Genomic DNA, 24,892 nt, shown 5'->3' with positions numbered 1-24,892 from the left:
GTATTCAATTTCATTGTGACCCAGTGATAACATGACCAATTTGATCTTGTCTTTAAATATTTGGAACATCACAGAAAATGCATCTGCCCCATCCCTCAGCAGCCAATAAGCAGGTGTTTCCTGCTACTTTAGGACTGGCAATTATTATTCAAGGTTCAATAGTCATTAATAGATGTTTACTAGTCACAGACTAGTGGTACTCTTCATTGTCAGTCAAAAGAACCAATTATTCACAGCAGTTGTCATCTTAATGTCAGAGGCTGGCTTTGGACCCAAGTTCTCTCACCCCAGACCCAGAGATCATTCCATCCTACCATTGGCATTTAATCTAGCCCTCTTATTTTGTGGATGAAGAATGTCTAACTTAGAAAGATGTAGGCCACTTGCTCAAAGAAGCAGCAGGTAGCTCATGTGAGATATAAATCTGAATTGTCTGAGTTCAATGTTCTTTCCACACTGGTGATATTCTTGTCTTGTTCTGAGTACTTGCTCATTAAGCTAGAACATTTTCTCAAGATACACATACACATAATATATATATATATATATATATATATATATATTCAAAATATGATATATTCAAAATATTTCAAAATTCATTCAAATATTGATATATATTCAAAATATGATAAATCTTTTGCTGCCAGGGAAGTCAGAAGCATCATCTCTGATGTAACTGAAAGGGGGAAATGGGCTGGAAGCATCTTTGGAACTGGTCCATAACGGGGTGGCTATGATGATGAGGGAACAACAAATCACTTTATATATTATTTGGAGGAACTGAGGGTATTTATGTAAGAGACATGAAAATTTAGAGATCATAATTGTCTTTAAATTTTTGAAGGCTTCTCATTTCTAGAAGGATTAACTTTGTTGTACTTGGTCCTGGAGGACAGGACAAAGAACAATGAGCTAAAATTGTAAAGGGAGTAGACGCTTCTCAAGTTATCCAAATCTCACAAAAGGGTATGTCTTCCGTGTCTAGAGGACTTCAAGCAGACCATCACATTCCCTCTGATTTCCTTTGTGGAATCCCTTTAATGTAAGAACTTTGTAAAACTTTGGAGTAGATGAAGATGTATGTATGAAAAAAAAAGAAAATGAATATGAAAATATCCCCCAGATCTTGTCACTATCCAGGGGGACCAACCAGTTTTATAACTAGGGTGGAGACTGCTGTAATTCTGCCCTAGGGCTTTAAATTTAGACAGAAATTGAAACAGTCTTGAGATATCATTGTATACCTATCATATTAGCTTAGATGATTGAAGGGAAAAGACATATGTTGGAACAGATGTGGAAAAATTGGGACACTAATTCATTATTGGTGGAATTGTGAACTGATCCAACCATTTTGAAGAGCAATTTGGAATCATGATCAAGCAGTGATTAAACTGCCTCCACTCTTTGAACTAGCAATACCACTAATAAGTCTATTTCCAAAGATGATTAGAGCAAAAGTGAAAAAAATCTACATGTTTTAACATATTTATAGCAGCTTTCTTTGTGGTAGCAAAGAAATGGAATTATAGGGATGCCCATCATCTGAAGATTGGTTAAACAAATTGTGATATATGACTGTCATGGAATACTATTATGCTATAAGAAATGATGAACTCAGTGATTTTACAAAGACATGGATAGGATTGCATGAAATAATGAAGACCAAAATGAACAGAACCCAAGCAACTTTGTATGCAGTAACAGCAATATTGTTGTGAAAACAACTTTGAATAAATAAGTCATTTTGACTCTTATAAATACCTAAATTAACTACAAAGGACATATGAAGAAAGACACTATCTTCATCTAGAGGAAGGACTAATAAATAGAAGTGTGTACAGGATGAATTTACATCTATTTTTAAATATCTATACATATTTGCGTCTAATAGAAGACATCTCTAGGGTGGGGGAGGGGAAAAGTAATTTACCCGATAACTTTATTATATATTTAAAAGGATCAGCAAGTTGTAGATAATGGATTTGCAGTTTCAAGTACAACCATCTTTTTACTGTAATTTTATGGAAATGCTTGTTTTATTCCATACATTTAAAAATAAAATAAAAAAGATTTAAAAGGTAATGGTAGTCATTACAGTATTTAAACAGCAAAGAAACAACAGAGCCCAGCACCTAGTAATAAGAATAATTAGTTAAAATGGGAAGCTGTCAGACTGTGAGATAGGGAGAGCCCCTCCTTATCCCTGCTTTTCCTTTTTTCCCCCCTTACTGCTGGTGTGGTAGCTTCCTTACAGGCATCCCCATTGCAGTATATTAGAGTGTCTCCCCTTTATGGATTGATATCGTTGCAATCCCTTTCCTCTTCACTGTAAGGGGTAGTTCATGTCAGTTGTTCCATGTATGTTTTGTGGTGCTTGCCCTGGGTTCAAACTTTTCCTATTATAGTTTTGGGACCAGTCCTGCTTCTCTTCCTTCCATTTTCTCATAAAGTTACCTGATTGGCAAAATAACAGATCTTTCATTTCCCAGATTGTTTTGCTTTCTGCTCAGCCTAATTTCCCCCATTTTCTTCAGCAAATAGGAAAAAATATGGAAGGATTAAGAAAGATTTAGTTTCCTTGAAAACACCTGGTAATGTTTACATTAGTGTCTTTTTCTTCTCAGTATTGCTTTGGCACTTGATGTCTGTCCCACTCTTGTTGGTACATGGAATGGACTGACTTTCATTGTTAGCTGCCTTTTTAGGTATGCATGACTTATTGTAAAGTAGACCATAAATTCTTTGGAAAAAGGAACTAGATCTCAATCTGTTTTTTATCTTCCCTAATAACTACTCTAGTGTTTTGTACATAGTAGGTCTCCAGTAAATATCTGTTATTGAATGATTTCCTCTGAAAAAGTAAGGAACAGTATAAGACTTCCTCATTTTTCCAAGGCTCTCTCTTTTCTGATTGATTGAGCGCCAGTTTATCTCAGTATTCGACTTTATGATAATTGACTTATCCAGGCTGCACCTCACTCCTTTTGTCTCTTTGTGACACTTGTATGATCTCATCTTAAGCAAGTTCAATGTGGCACTGTGAGAAATTTTAATCTGATTCTGATTCTATCTTCTTGATAAGAATGTTGTGGGTCTAGGAGAATTACTGCAAAAGTTATCAAATTAGAGGAGTTATTTTTTTAGATTTACAGAATTATAGATTTAGATTTATAGATTTACAGAATTATATTGAGCTAGGTATATCCCACACAACTATACGAAGCCCAGATTTAGAATTAGAGGGAGATTTGAAGGTATATGGTAGTAAATCTTGATTAAATACACACTGTCCTAAGAAGAAAGAAGGAAAGATGGATGAAAGGAAGGAAGAAAAAAGGTAAGAAAGAGGAAGAAAGAAAGAAAAAGGAGGGAAAAAGAAAAAAAAATAAAGAAAGAAGGAAAGAAAACAAGGGCTTATAAACCTGTCTATGGTTCATGCTCTGTACTACTAGGCATCATTCTGTTCAAAATGAATTCTGGACAATGAGTCACATCTGTTGATCAGTTTATAAAGTCTTCAAAATTAATGTTGATTATAGTTGTTATTCAGTCAATTCAGTCATGTCCGAATCTTCCTGACCTAATTTTTTTTAATTGGCAAAGATATTGGAATGGTTTGCAATTTCCTTCTCTAGATCATGTAACAGATGAGTAAAATGAGTAAACTGAGGCAAATACCGTGTTTCCCCGATAATAAGACACTGTCTTATTATTTTTTTGGGACTAAAAAACACCAGAGGGCTTATTTTCAGGGGAGGGCTTATTTTATCCTCCATCATGCCCCTTTTATCCTCCATCATGCCCATTTTAGCCTCCATCATGCCCCTTTTATCCTCCATCATGCCCATTTTAGCCTCCATCATGCCCCTTTTAGCCTCCATCATGCCCCCTGAGTGCTTATTTTATTCTCCATCGCTTACTGAACTTACCGAGTTTTTAGATGGTCCTGTCTCAGCTCTACTCCGCGGCGCTGCTCTCAGTAGCGCCAGCAAGCAAATCACCAGGGAAGAAGAGGATGACGCGCTCACTGCTGCAGCTCTGATTGGATGCAGCTCGGAGCGCTACGTGCGTTTCACCCGGGAGGGGAGGGCGGCGCTGCTTACTGAAGGTACCGCTACGCAGCATATAGCGCAGGGGATCACCATGATGACCGTTTTCATAGTAAGTTCGATAGGGCTTATTTTCGGGGGAGGGCTTATTTTAGCGGAATATTAAAGAGTATGTGGGTGTCTTATTTTCAGGATAGGTCTTATTATCGGGGAAACACGGTAGTAAGTAACTTGCCCAGGGTCACACAGTTAGGAAGTCTCTGAGTCCATATTTGAACTGAAGAAGATGAGTCTTCCTAACCAGATCTGGTACTCTATATCCTATATCACCTAGCTACTCTATAATACTGATATTATACCATAAATTGCTCATCAATAAAACTAAAAATGATGAAAAAAATCATGTAGATAGATTTCAATTTTGCCTTCCTAAGGGTTTTTGGTTTTGTTTTTAAACTCCAGCTGATTCATGAGCTGTCTCATGATTGTTGGCCCTCCTATCACTGATGCTCTGTGGCAGACAACCCAAATTGTTCTTCCTATTGACTCATAAGTCTTATTACTCTCTAAAGGCTAATCCCACTAAAGGTCAGGGACAGTAGCAGGAAATGAATGTCAACTCTGTGTAATTTTGGTCCCTAGTGATAGGATCACAGATTTGGAACTAGGATCACTTCAGAGTTCAATTAATTCAAACCCTTCATTTTATAGATAAGCAAAATAAAACCTGCTCAAGAGCACATAGGCAGAAACTGGCGGTCACCCCTGAACCAGAATGCTTCCCTGACTCCCATTGCCTCTTTATGTTGAGGTCACTACCATCATTTAAGTCACCCAAGCAGGTAACCATGGAATCATCTTCCACTCTATTCTTTCCATTGCCATTCCCTTCCTCCCCCATCCAATTGACAAACTTTTCCTGTTGATTCTGTTTATAGTATCTCTCAAAGCAGTTTTCACCTTTCCTTTCTCATTAGACTTTAGTCCAGTTGCTAATTATCTTTTGGCTGGACAATATGCTAGCATTGGAAAAGTCTTCTTGCCCCAATCTCTTCTCTCTCTAATCTATCTTTTATATCAATACAAAAATAATCTTCCTAATGTACCACTCTGACACCAACACTTCTCTGTTCAAATGCTTTCCCCACTGACTATTGCATAAGGCATAAACTCCAATTTTTGGCATTCTAGGTTCCCCCATAAGATTCCCATATATCTTTCCATTCTTATCTCAAAAAAACCCTTCATATACTCTATGTTCTAACCAAATTAGACAATTGACAAAATCATATACTTTGAGGAAGCTAGCAAACATGTAGGTCAAGTCAGTACTATAATAAACTTGAAAAGTCATCTGCTTTACTGTACGAGGATGTATGCTGATGGAAGTGGATTTCTTCAACATAGAGAAGAGCTAATCCAATTCCAATTGATTAATGATGGACAGAACCAGCTACATCCAGAAAAAGAACACTGGGAAATGAATGTAAACTGTTATTTTTACCTTCTGAATCCAATTCTTCCTGTGCAACAAAAAATTTGGTTCTACACACATATATTGTATCTAGAATATACTGTAATATATTTAACATATATAAGACTGCTTGCCATCTGGGGGAGGGGGTTGGGGGAGGAAGGGAAAAAATCTGAATAGAAGTAAGTGCAAGGGATAATGTTGTAAAAAATTACCCATGCATATGTACTGTCAAAAAATGTTATAATTATAAAATAAAATAAAAATTAAAAAAAAAGAAAAGTCATCTGCTTTAAGATGAGAGGGAAACCATTACCTCTTGAAGACACTCTTTTCCCCTTGAAGTAGCCTGTTCTTCATCTCCCATCCCCATTGTAATCTCCTCCATCTTTGTGCCTTTGTTCATACCATTCTTTCTTCATAGAATGGATGCTATTCTGACTCCTATCTCCATCTCTTAGATCCTTAGGTAGTGTTGTGGATAGAGTAGTACACTTTTAAGTCAGGAAAACCTGAATTTGAATACTAAGAAAGCTAACCTTTCTCAGCCTCAATTTCTATGTTTGTAAAAAAAGAGAATAATAACAACACCTGCTTCACAAAGTTGATGTGTTACAGTTGATCAAATGGGATCTTTGTAAAAGGCTTTGCAGACCCTTACATTTTTATATAAATATTAATTGTTGTTATTGTTGCTATTCCTTTAGGAGCCAAATAAGATGCTACTTCCTCTATAAAGCCAGGTAAAAGTGATTTCTTCCTCTAAAAATGTCTAAAAGCACTTTGCTTAGCCATCTTTATATTATTTAATTTTTTCTTGCATTAGATCAGTATATTTATACTGCATATATTTATACTTATATACTTAATATGCAGTGCATGTTATCTTCCCTAATGTAACATAATTTCCTGGCAGCAAAGATTCTTCCTTTATTTTGTCTCTTATTCTGTACAGACAGGATTTGTCACCCCCTTATAGAGAAATGTAAATAATAGGCACTTAGGAGATGCTTTTTGGTTGGTTGATAATTCTACATGAGAATGTCTTTCCTTGATTAGTATCATAGTATCATCATATCATTAGTATTATAGATTCAGAGCTGGAAGAAACCCAAGAGGTCATCTTTTTACGTCCTCATTTTACAGATGATGAAACTGAGTCCTGGAGAGACTAAAATAATCCCTTGTGATTCCCAAGGTTACACTGGTAATCAATGTCAGAGTCAATGTCAGAGTAGTCATTAGAATATAGAATTAACCTCATTAGCTGTAAACTTTTTGGAGGCAGTAGTTGTCTTATATCTTGGTTTTGACTCCTCAGCACTCAGCACAATGACTTACCTTAATTAAATACTAATAATGATATTATGTGGGAGACACTCTGTTAAGTAATAAAAGGTAAAAACTAAACCAAATAATTCAATGCCCCCAAATCAAATAGTCTCTGTTCTTAAAGAGCTTACATTCTATTGGGCAGAACAGACAGCCAAACCAACTTTTTGGAATCATCAATTCTAAACAAGACACTGTTGACTGAATTTTGTGTGGACATTTTGCAAACTCAGCATGAGAACTTCAGGGTGAAATAGAAAACTCCATGATAGTCACACTAACCCCACAACTTTTCAATAAGGGAGAAGGTTTATTCTTCCATTAGTGGTGAAGGGTTTTTTTTTTTTTTTGAGATAATTATATTTTCGGTAACATGGTTAATGAACTAGCTAAGCATCAATAGATAGAATCATAAAACCATTAAACGTTAAGAGTAATAATATGAAACTGTGTCTGATGGTAATGAAATTAAGTGTTTTTATGAGGTCACTTTCTCCCTTTTCTCTGCTCTCCAAGTCCCCCTCCCCTGGCACTGTGACTGCAGCTCCTAATTGCTGTTTTATTAAAATGTACTATGCAGTTCATTTTGTTTGAATTCCATGGGCTTTTCATGCCTCAGGGTTAATATACTTTCCAGTATGAGAGCATGGAGGTAAGTTAGATGGTGAAGATATGATCTCAGAACAGGCAGTCAACATGGGGGAAAAACATATATTAAAAAAATGAATAAAGGATGAAAACAGAAATGCAAACTGGATTTCAAAGCTGATCTGCTTTGGTCTTGGGAAACTGTCTATATGGTGGGGGTTTCTTAACTTGTGGTTTAATTTGTTTAGGATATATTAATAATGTTATTTTGAATTGATATTGCTTGGGGCAATTTTATTTCAAAATGATGTAAAACTTCCCCAAGGATCTTTGTGGATTGAGCTTGGGTATGTCCCAATACTTGAGGCTCATCTGGGGCTGTCCTATGCTTGACATTAATGAACTCACTTTGGTACTGGGTATGGCAGCACCGCATTATTCCTCAGGGATTTGTAAATGGATTCAACTCCTACTTGATGTGTCCTCAATTAAAACACTGGAAATTCTGACACTAATCACTTACATATATGCTTCTACCCTGATAATGATTTTGTGTGTGTGTGTGTGTGTGTGTGTGTGTGTGTGTGTGTGTGTGTGTGTGTGTAGGAGTGAGAGGGTGAATACATTAGATCAAAGGATCAAGATCTCTAAAGTGCCCACAGGCTGGGCCAAAAAAAGACAAAATTTAACGAGAATAAATATAAAGTCTTGTGTTTATGCTCAAAAAGGCAGCTAAAGCAACAGAGAGGATGGGAGAAATTTGACTTAAGAGCTGGTTGCATGAGAAAAAAGCTTTGGGGAATTTTTTTGATTGCTGGGTTCCACAAAAGCTAATGTGATGTTACATTGCTTAATGAAAATATCGTGTACCAAGGGAAGTCTCAATGTTCTTAGGCTCTATCTGGAACATTATTTTAAATTTGGGGCAATATATTTGAATAAGTATAAAAGCAAATTACATTACGTTGTCCATGATGAGGAAAGATCTGGAAACTTGTGAAGAACAGTTGAACGAAATGAGTATGTTTTGTCAAAAGAAGAGACTTAGAGGTAGGGGGAACTATCCCTGTCTTCAAGTATTTGAAATTCTATTACTGAAGAAGGGATTATTAATCTTCTGATTAGTCTCAAATAGAAGAACTAATAGCAAGAGAAGTTACAAATGTAGAAAGTTCAATGTTGTGATTGGCTGGAAGGTAATATGAAAAGATAATAAGTCATAAAAGACATTTTGTTATTGAGAATGTAAAGTCCATCAACCCTTTTCAGTCTAGTTTTTGTGATTTGTAGAAGTTTAAAAAATTTTTTTTTATATCAAAAGCTATGAATCTCAACATACAAAAACTTAGTTGTGGCTCATTTTGCAAGAAAGTACAAATTTGTACAGAATCTGAATCTACCTAAAGCTCTTTGTCATGTTCCCAGGAAGTGGGTCTAGGAGTTCACTTAGAAAATCAAGACTTGAGAGATTTTAAAACACATGAAGAGGATGTCTGCAAGAAAGTGCTGCCCTGAGGAGAGGGAGGTGGGGAAAACAAACACAAGAGTTCGAGAGACTTAGATGCCCAATGGTACTGTATATACTTTGGTATAGCAGGGATGGTCACAGAGAAAGTAATCTCTCCAGTTTCATTTAACTAGTTTCTTTGCAGTTTACTAATGAGAAATCTTGAAAAATATTTGCTTGGGGAGTTGATATAACCTAGAAAGGATATCTGTCCATAACTCAAATGAGACTTAGACTAAATGAGTCAAAGAAAGCTGAAGAGGAGCAAGTTCGGTTAAAAAAAAAAAAAAGAATAGGTCCAGGGAATTATGAATTTTTTTTTTCCAGTTGCCTGACTGGACAGGCAGATTATGATGATTAGGATAACTCATGATCTTATCTAAACAGTTAAAGAGTATTGTAGTTCCCTGAGAGAGGATACTAGCTATTACACCCAGCAGATGGTAGCAGAGAGCAACAGATGGTCCTAAAGAAGAATAGGCAACAGTAGAGAGCAGCTCAGTGATTATTAAATCAGAAAAGATGGTACCTCGCATAGAAGTAAAGTGCTAATAAGTAGGGATGCAATGCCCAAGGTGACATCCAGGAGAAAACAGCAAAAAACAATGTGATGAAATGCTCTATGTGTATACCTGCAATTCACAAAAATTGATACATTTTCTTCATGTGAACCCTTCACGTTTATATCTATTTTCAATAGGTCAAAACTTGTGTACCCTCCCCCACTGGTTATGTGATAAATTCTGGAAGAGCATACTTCATGTTTGCATGGGGAACCTTTTTTTAGTCACCTTGCTTTGTTATTGCTATCATTCATCATTGTGTCCGACTCTTTGTGACGTCATTGGATGTTTTCTTGGCAAAGATACAGAGTGGCTTGCCATTTCCTTCTCCAGATTATTTTATAGATGAGGAAACTTAGAAAAACAAACTGAAGCGAATTGCTCAGGGTCATGCAGATAATGTTTGAGGCCAGGTAAAGATAAGTCTTCTGGATTCCATTCTGTCCATTGCATCACTTAGTCGCTCCCTCTTGCTATGCTATTTGGTAAAATATCTTTTGTTTTAAACTAATATGTCATTTTCTTGCTTAATAAGAATAAATACATGGACTCATAAATTATTTTGAACAGAGTCAAAGAGTTCCTTAAATCTAGCTTAGCTTTCTGGGGGCTGATATGTGTTTTTGAGGGACTATAATACTACACAAGAAAGCAGAGTTTGGCTCAATATGAAGAAGAATGTGTTAACAGTTACACAAAACTATTTGAAGATAAAATAAGCTTTCTTGTCAGGTAATGAGTTCCTTTTCACTGGAGGTGTTCCAACATAAGCTGGATGACTACTTGTTAGCAGTATTATAGAGAGCATTCTGGCTTCAGGTAAGGGATTGTTTTGGGTAGCCTCTGTAGCTCCTTCCAATTCTGGTATTCTAAAACAGCTTATGATTATGTTAAAAAAAACTCGTAACACAAAAGCAATAGAAAAGTAAAGAGGGAAAATTCCTTCCCCCAAAGTACAATATTTAGTGAAGAAGCTCCTTTACTCATGAAGAGGAAAATCATTCCCAGCTAAACAGTGGTGGGCTTCCTATTTAAAAGGTAATTCATCATAAATTCAATAGGGAAAGAAACATATCCACTACAGTGGAGAGTGAGGGGTCTCTGTTAAACTTTCTTATTTCTCAGAGACCTTTCATTTAAACAAACTGTAAACCAAGCACCTAATATAAAAAAATGATGTGTTCTCAAATTGTAAGAAAACACAACAGATTTCAATCAATAAACTTAAAATTTTTCATTAAACCTGCTTGTTAGTTTCCTTAAACCTTTTCTCTGGGGGAAATATGCCCTTCAAAAGTGATTGATTGTGTTACTGCCACATGCACATTAATATTTCTGTACATACACACACACCACTGTTTCTGGGTAGTTGCTCTGCTGAAATTACATATAGGCATCAAGGGATAGTTTTATTTTCAGATATGTCTGTGTATGGATCTATCTAAATTGTAGCTCCTGCACAAACAACCTTTGTTGTGATAAGATAAGAAAGCCATTAGCTAAAGAGACAGTGTGCATTGGTTCAGAAAGTAGAAAGCAACTAGAGAGGTGGATAGAAACCCATGAAATCCATTGGAACATCATATTTAGGAAGGTTAGCAGAAGAAAATGAATAATATTGTATTATCAAGAATATTTTGTTTTGTATCCTGCCTCAGGGCTGCTTGGGGAATGGATATTAAGATGGAGAGGAATGGGGTTATTTCCCTCCATTTTTCTGGTACCTTATATTGGGCTCTAAAGAACAAATTACTTTCCTATAAGCAGAAAAACTTTTCTTCTAAAAACACCATAGAGTAATATAGGGGTTGGGAGGGAAAGGAACCCTTAGTCTTATTTCCACATACCCATATAATTCTCACATTTTAAGCAGTAAGATACCTGCCATCTTTTCCTCTGAAATTTCATTCTCCCTTCTAGCAAAAAAAAATCAAGAGGAAATCCTCAGTAGATTTCCATGTGCTGCGTGGGTAAGAGATAGAAAGAAATTATTGAATGAGAGGCTGAATGATACCATGAAAACATGAAAAGAGCCCTGATTTTGGAGCCAGAGGGGTTGACTTTGATTTGACACTTTCCTACCCATATATGTTAGCTTGTTGTTTCCTCTATTAGATTATGAGTTCCATGAAGGCAGGTATTTTGCATCCTTTAGTATCTCCACATATATAGTAAGCATTTGGTAAATGTTTATTAACTGACTGCTTAATATAATCTTAGGCAAACTACTTAACCTCTGAGCCACAGTTTCTAACACTAAATGGTCTTTAGGATCTTTATTAGCTTTATGATCCTCAACTCCTTGTCTGTTTTCCAGAAGTTTATGCTCTATTAGAGAGAACAATCTGATACCAATGAAACAATTAGAAGAAAAATAGCATTTTCATTATGTCTAAGGTCATACAACTAGTTGAGTCTTTGTAAGTATGTAAGAAGGAGAAGGGCATTAGCTGTAGAAGATTACTGTTCAATGCTACCTGCTGATATGTGAGGGGGAAGGAAAGTATCTGGCATCTTTCCCAATGGCATATTTCTACTCATTAACATCTTGGTTTGAATAAACTTATTAAATTAGCTGCTGGTCTATTCTAAGAGCACGGGCAATGGGGCATAATGGAAAGAGACTTGGAGTCAAGCCCCATTTCTACCAGTTACTATCTGGTGATCATAGAGCAAGAGCAAGAACCCCATTCTAGGAGGTAGATTGTGGAAGAATTGGCAGAAATTGTGAAGCAGATTTAGGCTTGATTTAAGGAAAACAACAACATCAATAACAACTACCTAACAACTTAACCAAGAGAGTAATTGGTTGTTGCAGGAAGTAAAGTGTTTCTCTTCACTGGATGGGTTCAGTAAAAGGGGACTTTCAATGAAATCCAGGTTATTACTAATTGGATGTGTTATAGTTGAGGTTCTTGTTCAGGTGTACATCAAGATTCCTCCCAATTCTGAGAATCTGTGATTCTAAGAGACTAAGAAACATCTGCTTCAATGATTGACAAGTATATGTAAAGCATTTATTTTATTTTACCTTTCCCTTTATGCCCTGAGTAAAGTTTTGATAACCTTAAAACTCTCAATGGAACTAAGACCAATAGAGTTTTTGCCCAGGTCTAGGCCACGAATAAGGATCCTTAGCAGTTTTTGTGTGTTTTATGGAGGTCTTGGCAGTCTAGTGCAGTCTATAGACCCTGTTTCAGAATAATGTTTTTAAATGAATAAATAAAATGTTATAGAATTGTCAGGGAAACCAATTATATTGAAATTCAGTTATCGAATTTTTTTTTTCCAAAGGGCTATAGCTGTTGGAATTGAGAGAATGGAAATCACATAACCTTCTGAGACAGAGGTTCTGTGGTAGACAGAAAAAAAAATACTTTCACTATCTCAAGGGCACTGAGTAAGAGACGAAAATTAGAATAAACTACCACCAGGTGAGTGGTGATACCCTGATTATAGGCTCCTGCTTCAAACAGGAACCTTCCTCTAGATGTATTTAACACACACAAAAATAATATGCTCCCCCACTCAGAGACCTTATTATTGAAAAGAAAGCTTTTCTACTTTAAATTTTTTTAATTTATTTTTTTCCTAATTATATGTAAACAAAAAGTTTTTTTAACATTTTTAAAAAATTTGTTTCATATATTTTCTTCCCTCCTTTCAATCCTCATTGAGAAGGCAAGCAATTTGATATAGATTATGTGTATGCACTTTTCCTAAACATTTCCATATTAGCCAGATTGTAAAAAAAATGCAGACCAAAAAAAAATCAAGAATAATAAAAAAGTAAAAAAATATACTTTAGTCTGCATTCAGACTCTCATTTCTTTCTCTAGGGCAGATAGCATTTGCCTTTGGAATTGCAGAGAATAGCGAAGTCATTCACAGTTGATCATTGTACCATATTGATAAAACAAATATTTTTATTAAAATAATTAAGAATGTGCATTAAAAATGAACATAAAAATTTTAAAGCAAAACTTTCAGGATTTCTTACCAGAAGTATCATAATCCCTGTTCAGTCCCGGGAGCTTCTAAGAATCATAGAGATATCTCTTGTTCCCATAGACCTTACTTTCCCCATAGATCTTACTTTCCTCAATAGTCTTTACAAGAGTAAGAAGAGAGAAGCTGAGAGGTTTTTCTGATAGAAGTTCCTTACCAATATGGCACTGAAGTAGAAGTCCAGTTTTGTCCTGTCCAGATCTGTCCAGGCCTGACAATAAAGTGGGTGATTGTTGATATGTGCTAGATACCACAGACTATGAGAAACAAAGCTCTTTAGAATTTTATTAAGGGTACTCAAAAACTCCATCATTCTTCCATTCTTCCTCTTAAAAACTAGAGATATGGTGGAATAAATCACATATATCAGGCTAGGATTGGAAACACTGAAAAGCATTGGATTTAATTAGAAACAATTTGTGGGTTTGAGTCAGGTTCTGCCATGTGTAACATTAGATCCCAGGTACATCTATCTTTCTAAGTCTTACTTTAAACATCAATAAAATAAGGATAATAACTTTTGCATCATCTATTTTGCAGTTATAAAGAAGTCAATCAGTCAACAAGCATTTATTAAGTACCTATTATATACCAGACACTATGTGCTAGGGGCTGATGATAAAAAGACAAAGATGTAATAGTGTTTGCTCTCACAGAGTTTAGATGCTTCCATTTTATTGTGAGAGGTAGTGTATATTTATATAATATATATGTGTGTGTGTGTGTGTGTATTTGTGTGTGTGTTTAAGAATTTTGCCAACTACAAGAAAAATTTCATTTCTGCCTTTGTTTCCCTAGTGCCCAATAATGTCTACCTCATAATAGGCATTTAATAAATGTTGCCTAATTGAAAAATAACATTATTGTTATTGATGAAGCATGTGCAATAAATATGAAGTATGGCCATGAACAAAGAAGATCAGAATCTGGGCCACGAGAAGTCAGAATCAGGGGATCTAAGACAGTCTGGACTTTACTTAGGACTAGCAGAGTATCTGCACTCCAGAATGGCTCACAGATGATGGAATGCCAGGTGTGAAAATTGAACCTCAGACACATACAAAGCCTTGCCCACAATTTTTCGAGGCCGACTCCTTCATATCTCAACTTCTTGACTTCAGTTCCTCTCTGGATGTCCACTGGGATCTACCCTGGACTCCCACTGTCTTCTTTGTGTCTGGACTCTTTCCCTCTGGCTCTCCATTCCCCCCTGGGTCCTCTTTATCAGATATTGATTCAGCTCCACTTAGGCAACTTGTCTAGACAGATTTCTGGCTCCCACTGGGCAAGACCTTGCTTATGCTTGATTGGTTAAAGCTCTACAAGCCATCATAAGTCCATCTGGCCGTGGCTCCACTCCTGCTGCTCTGTGACAAAGACAAACATGGTTCTGGCTGAGAGGCTGGAAGAGGATGTGAGCTGAGAGGTCGATCATCACTAGAAAGAGATGGGCCTGAGGGCCGTAGATCAGAGAATCACTGATTCCGGAAACTCAGATTTTTTTTTTTAAGGAACTTCAAGGTACATCTAATTCTTGAACAGGAATCTATTCTATCACACATTGGCTAAGTGCTCTGTTTATCTGCTTCTGCTTAAAGACCTTTTGTGATGGAGATTTGACCTCTTAATGCAGCATACTTTTATTTCGGGAAATTTAAAATTATTAAAACTCCTGTCCTTATGGCAAACTTTAGGCAGAGAAGTGCTGTTGTATCAGACCCGTTTAAAAGATTCGGATTCAAATCCTACCTCCTGCTGGGAAAGTCACTTGATGTTTGTCTGAGGCAACTAACAATAACATCTATCTCATAGGATTGGTCCTGCTGATAAAATAGTAGGTGTTTAATAAATGCTCATTTCCTTTCTTCCTGACTCTGGGGAATGGCTGGTGAAAACCATGTGGACTAAAAACATTTTTGAGAAGCATGTGATGTGGTTAATACAGCCTAGGACCCACCTCAGACTCCTGTTTGCTATATCTAGTCAAGTTACCCTCTCTGCGTCTCAGTTTCTTTATTTGTAGTTCTTCCAGTCCTAAATCTATGATCTTAAGAAAGGGGCTTTATATTTCTTTTTTAACCTGCCTTGAAAGCAGATTTATATTCTCCCTCTCTCCCTCCTTGCTTGTTCCACCCTTTCCCCTATCTGGGCTTTGGCAGGTTCCTGGAGGTTGTTCATCCTGTTTCCATTTTTCCATGTTAATTATTGAGATCAATGCTACAGCAATTATATCATGTTTAGAGCAGCCACCACATTTCAGAGGCTTAAATGTTGCTAAATGTCACTTTAATACTCCCCAGTGGAGGGTGTGTGATTATAAGTGGTTCACTACCTTCCTTGTGAATGAGGTTGATCCTTTTAACCCCAAAAGGAGAATAGAAAACACATTTTCTGCAACCTTACAAGTGTGCTCGTTTGAGTAAACATCTTGGAATGGAAGAACATGGTCACAAACTCCAAGAAGCTAACAGCATGGGGCAGGAGGTGCCTGGTTTTGGAGACAAGTGGGGACCTGTGCCCTGAGGCATCTGTTGAATCTCACCAATTTCTGCCTCTTTTCCTTCAAGACTCAGCTCAAACATCACCTTCTTTGCCTGAGGCCTTTCTCAGTCCCCATTCTCCCCCTCCAGCTGCTAGTACTTTCTCAACCCCATGGTTGCCTTTTTGTCTATTGTATGTGTTCTGTGTTTTATTACATATGTACATGCTGTGTCTCTATTGCTTAGTAACTAGTAGGTGCTTCATAAATGTTTATTGATTGATTGACTGCCTGCACAAGACCCCAAATTTCCAAGGAATAATCCTAGAGCTGGGCACTCATAATTGGGAATAGTGATAGACTTGCTAAAGATGCTGTATTCAGTGGGGAGCACCTCGTGTGGTCTGACTGTGCTACTACATAGATGATAACAGCATACAATAGTGTTGCTCCTTGAAAATATCTCCATTTGTCTTTAGTGCCCTCCCAAGGTACTCACCTTCCCTTTCCTCACACCTTTCTCCATTGCTTATCCATCTTGACAGCTATTCTGGCTGGCCCAATAAGGTGTTAATTGTTTTAAGATGCTATCCCTTCCAGGACTACTTGTTTTTTTGTGAAGGGTTTCCCTGAAAGCCTTTGAGATCCAAAGGAATATAATGTCTTGGTAAGAGCACTGGAGGGGGGGGTCTATTCTCAACTTTGATACGCAGTAGCTTTGTGACCTTAGCCAAGTCATTTCAATTCTATGGGCCTCAGTTTCCCCATCAATAATAAAATGATGGAACTATACTAGAAAATCTGTTAACTTTCTTCAAGATATAACATTTTATTTTTCTGAGTATAACCAGAGAAAAACACTCTTATTCTAACCCTGAATGAACCCTGAGGTATGTGTTCCCTCCCACTGATTCTGTTTTAAAATCTCATTTCTTGTCTTCCAAAGGTTAGAAATCTAAGGTAGGTATTAGGTGAATGTAGTTTATTGGGAGGCCTGAGGCTATTCTTTGGAAAAATCATAACTTAAAAACACATTTCTCTTCTGTACCATGTTTGTTCACTCTAATAAATTATGCTGAGGGTCGAATATATCTCCAGAAGCAGATCTTTCATCTTTGGTTTCAGGAGGGGTAGGAGTTGTTAATTGCCACTCTCATCTCCCTTATGGAGTTGCAGGCAAGAGGCTGGTGTAGGCTCTTATATCACTCATTTTATTCTTCATATGGTTGATAAATCTCATCTCCTGAACCGGGACATCTGTATTTAATATATCTAGGGAGTGGGCTAATTAAGTGGTGAGCTAGCTTGCCTCTTTAAAGGCAGCTCAATGCTTGACATTTTAACTGTGGCCCAAAGAATTTTTCCCAACAGAATGAGGGACATAGCTCCTTCATCTATGAGAGCCCAGATGCCAAGCATTTGATTGGTGAGTTTGCTTTGCAAACTCCTTTCCTTTGTTTAAATTATTCACTGCTTCAGATTCCTTTCTTTCTTACATCATAAAATCAAACTCATCCTTCAAAATCCAGCTCAAATATCAGCTCATTTGTGAAGCCCTCCCTAGTCCACGGAGATTCTTACCAGCCTTGCTAGAGTTCTAGTACAATTTATTCTTTATACCACTGTTTTTGGTACTTATTAGATGCTGCCTTCCATATTCTTTTTCTGTTTTTCTGGACATAAGTAAAGAGTGTTAAAACTTTGATCTGGGGGAAGTGTTAGAGAATATGGGTAGGGATCAAAATTGTGATAATTGGTCTAGTGAACTGGGTGAGGAAACTGAAGGTGAACACTTGACCATAGCTTAGAGACTGAGAAATTATGACTTAGCCAGGATAATACAGATGAAATGTGTCAAAGATAAGACCTGAATCCAATATTTCTGGCTCAAAGTCAGTTATTTGTTAAAAGAGCGAAGACAAGAATCTAAGTGTTTTGTCTGTTAGAGTTGGGGTTTGAACTTGAATATTTCTTGTTCCAAGTTTAGAACTCTGTTTACTATTTCATGTTGCCTTTCAAAGATGGCAAGAGTTGACTCTAGGTGATACATTTAGACCAGAAACAGCTTTAACCATTGAGGGACTGGCTGGCATCTTTCAAATGAAATAAGATGAATTACTACTGAATCATGACTAAATATTATCTTGTTCAATAAGTATAGGTCCCAGACCAGAATTCTTTCTCCTTTAACATAATAATGTCATCTCTCCAATACTATTAGACCTTACATATTTTTTATATTTTGCCTAGTATTGCCCTGATAATGTAGTACGTGATCAGTCAATATTTACTGATAGACTAAGAAACTCTATGTGCCTTAGCCACTGGATCACTATTTTGCTGTTTTAGACTTTAGTAAAATACTTTTTTCTCTTAGGTTTTTATGCTTTGAAGGCTACTGAAACAGATAGGCATGATAATGTACCTACATAGTTAAACTTCTGTTTCATTCTTTGCTTTCTTGTTTTTTCCTTCATAGTAGCATGGATTGGGTACATGCCACTCTGGTGCTATTTTTGATTTTTAGGGGCATAAATTTGCCAGTTTGTTAAATTTGCACAATTAAGTAGTACAGTGAATAGAGTGTTGAATCTGAAGTAAGGAAGATCCATCTTCGAATTCAAATCTGGCCTCAGATACTTACTAGCTATATGGACCTTGTCTGCCTCAATTTTCTTCTCTGCCAAATGATCTGGATAAGGAAATGGCAAGTCACTCTAGTATCTTTGCTAAGAAAACCCCAAATGGGATTATGAAGAGTCAGACCCAACTGAGGTAATTAAACAATAACAAAAATTTTCAAGACTGTACTCGAAAGGCAGATCTTTCCCCTTGGGTACTTTGTGTACACAAATAGGTTTACTCCTGTTTTCTCTTCCTTCCAAATTCATCATGGCAAAGAAAGGAAAGAAAAGATGAGCACAGAGAATTATAACTCAGATACAGAAAATATTTGGAGCCCTTTAAAGTCTAATAAAACAATAGATCTCCATTTCATATCTGAGGATTTCAATCATTGTGTGGCTCTGAGTATCCTGAAAATTGTTCCTGTAAGGAATTGAATGAAATTATGGATGCCATGTGAAACTAAGGTCTAAAGGAAATGTCCCATTATAGCATGTGTTGAGCATGGCAAACTCATTGAGTTGCTACCTCAGAGCTTTTAGAATACTCCTATTTTCCTCACCCATTGTGACTTATGTTGACTGTTTGGTCATTTTAGCCATCTTAGCTCTTCTGTTTGGTCTTTGACTGGTGTGGTTAATAGACTCTATAGTTGAATTTAGAGCCAGAAGACCTGAATTTGAATCTCAATTCTATTACTTACCTGATGTGTTATCATAGGCAAATAACTTCTTTCTATCATTCTTAGTTTAATTGTGTATAAAATCATGAAGTCAAATCTTTCAAATCCTTTCCAAATTTAAAGTCAAATCCTGTGACTTAACTCAATATTCACACTCTCTCTTAGTCTGTCCCCTATCCACACTTCAATGCTATAATTTGATCTTTGACACAAAAGTCAAACTAAAAAATGTTCTTTGATTCTTTTCCCTCCTGATGTCAGGTACCTACCCTAACTTCATCTCACAATATCATTGGTTAATTCTTGCCTGGCCAATGACAGCTGATTAAATGTAACCTCCATAGCCATTTGTTGATTTCTTTGAAAGATAAATTAGAATAATGAATTGAGTACTGAATTTGGAATCAGAAACATTTGTGTTCAAAGTCTACCTCTAAGAGTTATTATAGATGACTCTGGGCAAGTTAGTTTCCTTTTCTGAGTCTCACTTGCAAAATGGAGGTAGTAGTACCTGTAGAATTTAAATGATGTGATTCCTGTAAGAAACTATTCGAACTTTAAAGCACTATATAAATATCAGCTATTTATTATTATTTGCCTTAGGTGGATGGCACAGGTGAATGATAAAGAAATGTGGACCAGCATAATTGACAAGCAGTAATTTCCTATCCTTCAGCTTTTTAACCAAGAAAAAAATGCTCCAGAGGAAACAGATTTATTGAAGAACTGTCTTGTTTTCAGAAACATTAGATAAATTAGGTTACATGTTTTGCTGTTTCTGAATGCTGTGCAATGATTTATTCCCCCTTCTCCCCCCTTTGCCCCCTCCCCCAATCCGTCTTTGAACATAGCCAGGGTGCCTGTTCCAACTACCCAAAGAATGATTTCATTTTGTGTGTTTCTGATGTGATTGGTTTGCTCACTTTGAACTTGGTTTAATACAATTTTAATTGTTTTTAATACCTTAAATTAATTACAGCCATTCCAGTTGCTCCTTTGCTATTTCTTTGCTTGGTCTCCATAGCAACCTTCCTTGCAAAAAAGAGAAGGTGGGGGCGTGCCCACACACTGGATGTTGACTTCCATTGGCTTTCAACTCAGTAATCCTCCAGGACAGAGGATTGTGGGGACACAACAAGTGGAAGCTATCTATTATTTTGCACTCAATAACTAAGTCTGACAGAGAAATGTCTGGAGGGGCATTTAAAAAGCAACAGATTTTTATTGTTATCATTCCTTTTTTATATTGTTTACATGTTCTTCTGTAACTCTCCTGCTCTTCTCTCCTAGAACCATTCCTTTTAACAAATAATTTTTTTAAAAAAATAAAAATAAAAAAAACCTAGGAAAATAAATCAACATATTAAAGAAATCTTATGTTATATATATATGACTTATCCTCCTCTTCCTCAAATTAGATGCAGCTCAGAATAGAGATGAGGTCTTTTCGAAAATACTTTGATGAATGTCAATATGTATTGGACAGAGCCACCATACTGGCAAACAGAAATCCTGGCTGCTAGTCTCAGGTTCCTCTGTTTGCAAGTTTTGTATCCTTGACAACTGCTATAGTGTAGAAGCTCTTCTTTCTTTCTTTTCTTTTCCTTTCTTTCCTTGTCTTTTCTTTTCTCTTTTCCTTTCTCTTCTTTCTTTTCTTTTCTTTTCTTTTCTTTTCTTTCTTTCTTTCTTTCTTTTTTTCTTTTCTTTTCTTTTCTCTTCTTTTCTTTTCTTTTCTTTTCTTTCTTTCTTTCTTTCTTTTTTTCTTTTCTTTTCTTTTCTTTTCTCTTCTTTTCTTTTCTTTTCTTTTCTTTCTTCTTTCTATAATTCTTTCTCTTTCTTTCTTTCTTTCTCTTTATATTCTTTCTTTCTCTCTCTCTTTCTTTCTTTCTTTCTCTCTTTCTCTCCTTCTTTCTCTTTCTTTCTCTCCTTCCTTCTCTTTCTCTCCTTTCTCTCTCTCCCTCCCTCCCTCTCTTTATTTCTTTCTTTCCTTCTTTCTCTTTCTCTCCTTTCTCTCTCTCCCTGCCTCTCTTTCTTTCTCTCTCTTCCTCTCTCCCTTTCCTTCCTTCCTTCCTCCCTTCCTCCCTCCCTCCCTTCCTTCCTTCTTTCCATCTATCCTTTCTCTCTTTCTTTCTTTCTCTCTCTTTTTCTTTCACATTAAACTTTTGTTAAAAAATTTATTCCATTTTAAATAATTTAATAATAAATATATTTATTTTAAATAATTTTGTAACAATAATGTAATAATTTTGAGTTCCAAATTCTTTCCTTTCCTCTCACTCTTCTCCTTTAACTTCCCCAGCTACTGAGAAGACAAGCAAAATGATATCAATTAATTGCAGTTCTCATTTCTATAGCATGATTAGCTTTACAAAATCACTTTTCTCTTAATAAGCAGTGAGGCCACTAGTATAAGGATTATTAATCCCATTTCACAGGTGACACAACTGAGGTTCAGTATTATATGGCTTTCCCATGATTTATTTGAAGAAAGACTGCTAGGATATAGATCAGAAGACAAGGGTCCAAGCTCCAAATATGACTCACTAGCTATGTGCTCATTGGTAATTACTTAATTTCTTTGAGACTCTGTTTATTAATTTATTCAATGGGGATAATAATACTGATCAGTCCTACCTCATTGGAATATTATAAGAATAAGATCTTGTAATGTTTAAAGTCCTAGGAAAACATCAGTTCCTATTACTGTATCACACTATTTCTATATACAGTATAATTATTACCATACCTAGTTCTATGGACAGATCAATGACCGGCTTTGGATGGTGGAGAGCTTGCTCCTAGTCCCACATTTGTAATTGTGACTTTATTATAAGCCACCAATTACAGGGAACTGGTCTTGATGAGAAAAGGGAAACCTTTAAGGAAGCCTAAATTGCCCATACTGAGATGCTGTAGTCTGAATTCCTGTCATCTAGCTAATGATCTCCTTTTAGTGGATACTAAAAGGGTCCAAATCCTTCCTGACCCCCAAATATCATCTGAGATGATCATTTCATAGAATATATCTTGACTTTAAAGAGAAAAGCATGTGATTTGATGTTAATAGATATTGTTAATAGATATTGTTATTGATAAAATATTGTTTCAGCTATTGATAAAATATTGTTACAGCTCTCATCCTTGTATGGTCTTACTACTATCTCAAGGAGGAAATAAGACATGCATATAATACAATATGGGAAGAAATATGTGCCATAACAGAGATACACAGTAAAAAGAAAGAGACACTGCTTTCATTTGGGGGAATCAGAGAAGGTTTTGTGAATATTTGATCTGATTCTTGGATAGGACTGGATGAGAGGTAGAGTTGGATAGTGGTTGTGGGGGTGCCTTTATGAAGTAAGAATGATATAAAAAGAGTTAAAGGATGAGAAAATATGGGAATGATGAGCAATTCAGTTTGATTGAAACATAAGGCATGTTGAGTGCTGTTAAGGTATCTCCTGAGCTTGTCTTTTTGAGATGCTGTGTTAGTTGCCATTTTTTCCAGAAGTACTGGACCCAAGGTATGCAGGAAGCCCTGAATGTATCAAGGATGAAGTTCCCCCTGAGTTGACAAAATTTGTTGTTGTACCCCAATCTGTATGTTTTCAGACATGCTTGTCAGAGGCAAGACAGGCTTGTCAGGTGGCAGTCAGTCTGTGCCAAGACTGGGATAATACATATACAGCTGGAGTCCTTTGCAGATAAGCTGAACTTCTAATCTTCATAGTCTACAGTTCTTGAGGGAAAAAAATGTTGTTTTTGCCATTACCTGGCTCCTCCTCATGGGGAATGGTCTTGTCTTTTTTCCAACATTTGCTACACTATTCCTCCTCCCATATTACACTGCTTTCTAGTATCCCCTTCTCCCTTTGTCCTGTTATTATAAAAATGTAAATTTCTGTAAAGACTTTTAGGCTCCATATGCATGTACATTTCCCTTATAATAAACTTGGTTTTCATATAGGTCTCATGGTATTGTAATTGTCTGTTGATGGGCACCTCTCTAGTGTGCAATGAGCCTTGAAAGATAGATTGGTACCAAATTGTGGAGGGTTTTGAATGACAGAGAAAGATCTTTTGACTATATTTACTCAGCAATGGAGAATCAATTAAGGTTTTTGAGCTTCAGACTGATGTGACCAGAAATGTCCACTGGGAAGATGAATCTGGCAGAAGTTTTTGGCTATATTAGAATGGGAAGATGCTGGAAGTTATTAGACTAGCTAGGAATAGGGAGTCTAATAGATTTTGTAGTGGGAGTTAGTAAAGGGGAATACATTTCCAGATTTCCTACTATTCCTCTTTAGCCTATCTATAACAATTACTCAACTAATCTCTTTTCTGAGAAAATTAGACTGACTTCAGAAGCTAGAGAAGTGTATTTCAATTCTAAGGTACTCAGAATTGGGATTATGTAAAGCTATGGGAGACCCAAAAAGGAGATATTTGAAACTAGTTCATAAGATTGATTATTGAGGAGAAGGAAATATCCTTAATCCAGTTAAGATAGGGGTAGAGTGAGATATAGTATTCATAGTCCAGAGACTTGGATTTGAATCCTGAGTCCACGACTTACCAGTTTTGAGATCCTAAGTAAATCTCCTTTGTTTAGAATCTTAGTGTTATCTATGAATATCTACAAACTTTTATCTCATATCTATATCTATATCTATATCTATATCTATATCTATATCTATATCCATAGCTATATCTATCTATCTCTATATATTTTTTACCAAGTCCTTTAAATCTTAACTATATGTGTCTCTCTTCAGTCTCTGTAAGAACTAAGTTTTATATGAATCCTTTCTATATTTTTTCACCTTCTAGGGTCCTCCATCCCAAACTACTTTGTATCTATTCTCTTTATATTTATTTTATATTTACATATCACTTAATAGTCTCTTGCATTAGGAGTTAGGAGTTAGGATTGTTTCTTTCTTTACATTTGTATCCCCAGCATGTGAGTGCTAATACTTCATGGTATTTGGTTGATTGATTGTTATGCCCTAATTCAATTCTTCATCATCAATTGCCAGGACTATTGCAATGACCTACTAACAGATATTCCCATTACCATGTGCTCTCCTATTCCCCTTCAGTGTACTCTTTTTAGCCTTGTTGGAATCATCTTCTGTAGAGTTTTGATAACTTCACACTAATATTCAGAGATTCCCTAAATAATATTCACAATAATGTCCAGAGACTCTCAAGTAAAGTTCAAATTCCTTGACATGACATTTGAGGAACTATACAATCTGGACAGTCTTTTCTATAAACTTCTCTCACTGTGCTCCAGGTAAATTACTTCACTCATCCCCTACCTTCAGGTTCTTTGCCCATTTTTCTTGCCTATCCTATTCCTTATGCCTGATAATTAAATTAAATTAAATTAAATTCTCAGCTGTCCTTTAAAGCTTTAAAGTCCTACCCACTCCATGTAGCTTTTTCTGTTCCTCTAGTCACTGAGGCAGATCTTCTTTTTTAAACTTTCAATTCGTTAGTATTTGCTAGTCTCTAGTGTACATACTTACCTGGTAATCTTGTATATTATTGTTATCTCTGTTAAGAAAAAT

The 24,892-nt window shown here is 36.2% G+C and overlaps 1 long non-coding RNA gene across 1 annotated transcript in view; it reads left to right on the top strand.

Annotated features, from left to right (window-relative positions):
* Positions 1-24,892, top strand: part of LOC141563330 (uncharacterized) — a 348,618-nt gene that overhangs the window by 174,080 nt on the left and 149,646 nt on the right. The gene's annotated exons all lie outside the window — the stretch shown is intronic.

The sequence above is a fragment of the Sminthopsis crassicaudata genome, chromosome 3 (genome assembly GCF_048593235.1).
Source record: "Sminthopsis crassicaudata isolate SCR6 chromosome 3, ASM4859323v1, whole genome shotgun sequence".
Lineage (NCBI taxonomy): Eukaryota > Metazoa > Chordata > Mammalia > Dasyuromorphia > Dasyuridae > Sminthopsis > Sminthopsis crassicaudata.
Note: the sequence above shows the minus strand (reverse complement) of the source record. Positions and strands in the feature narration are given on the sequence as shown.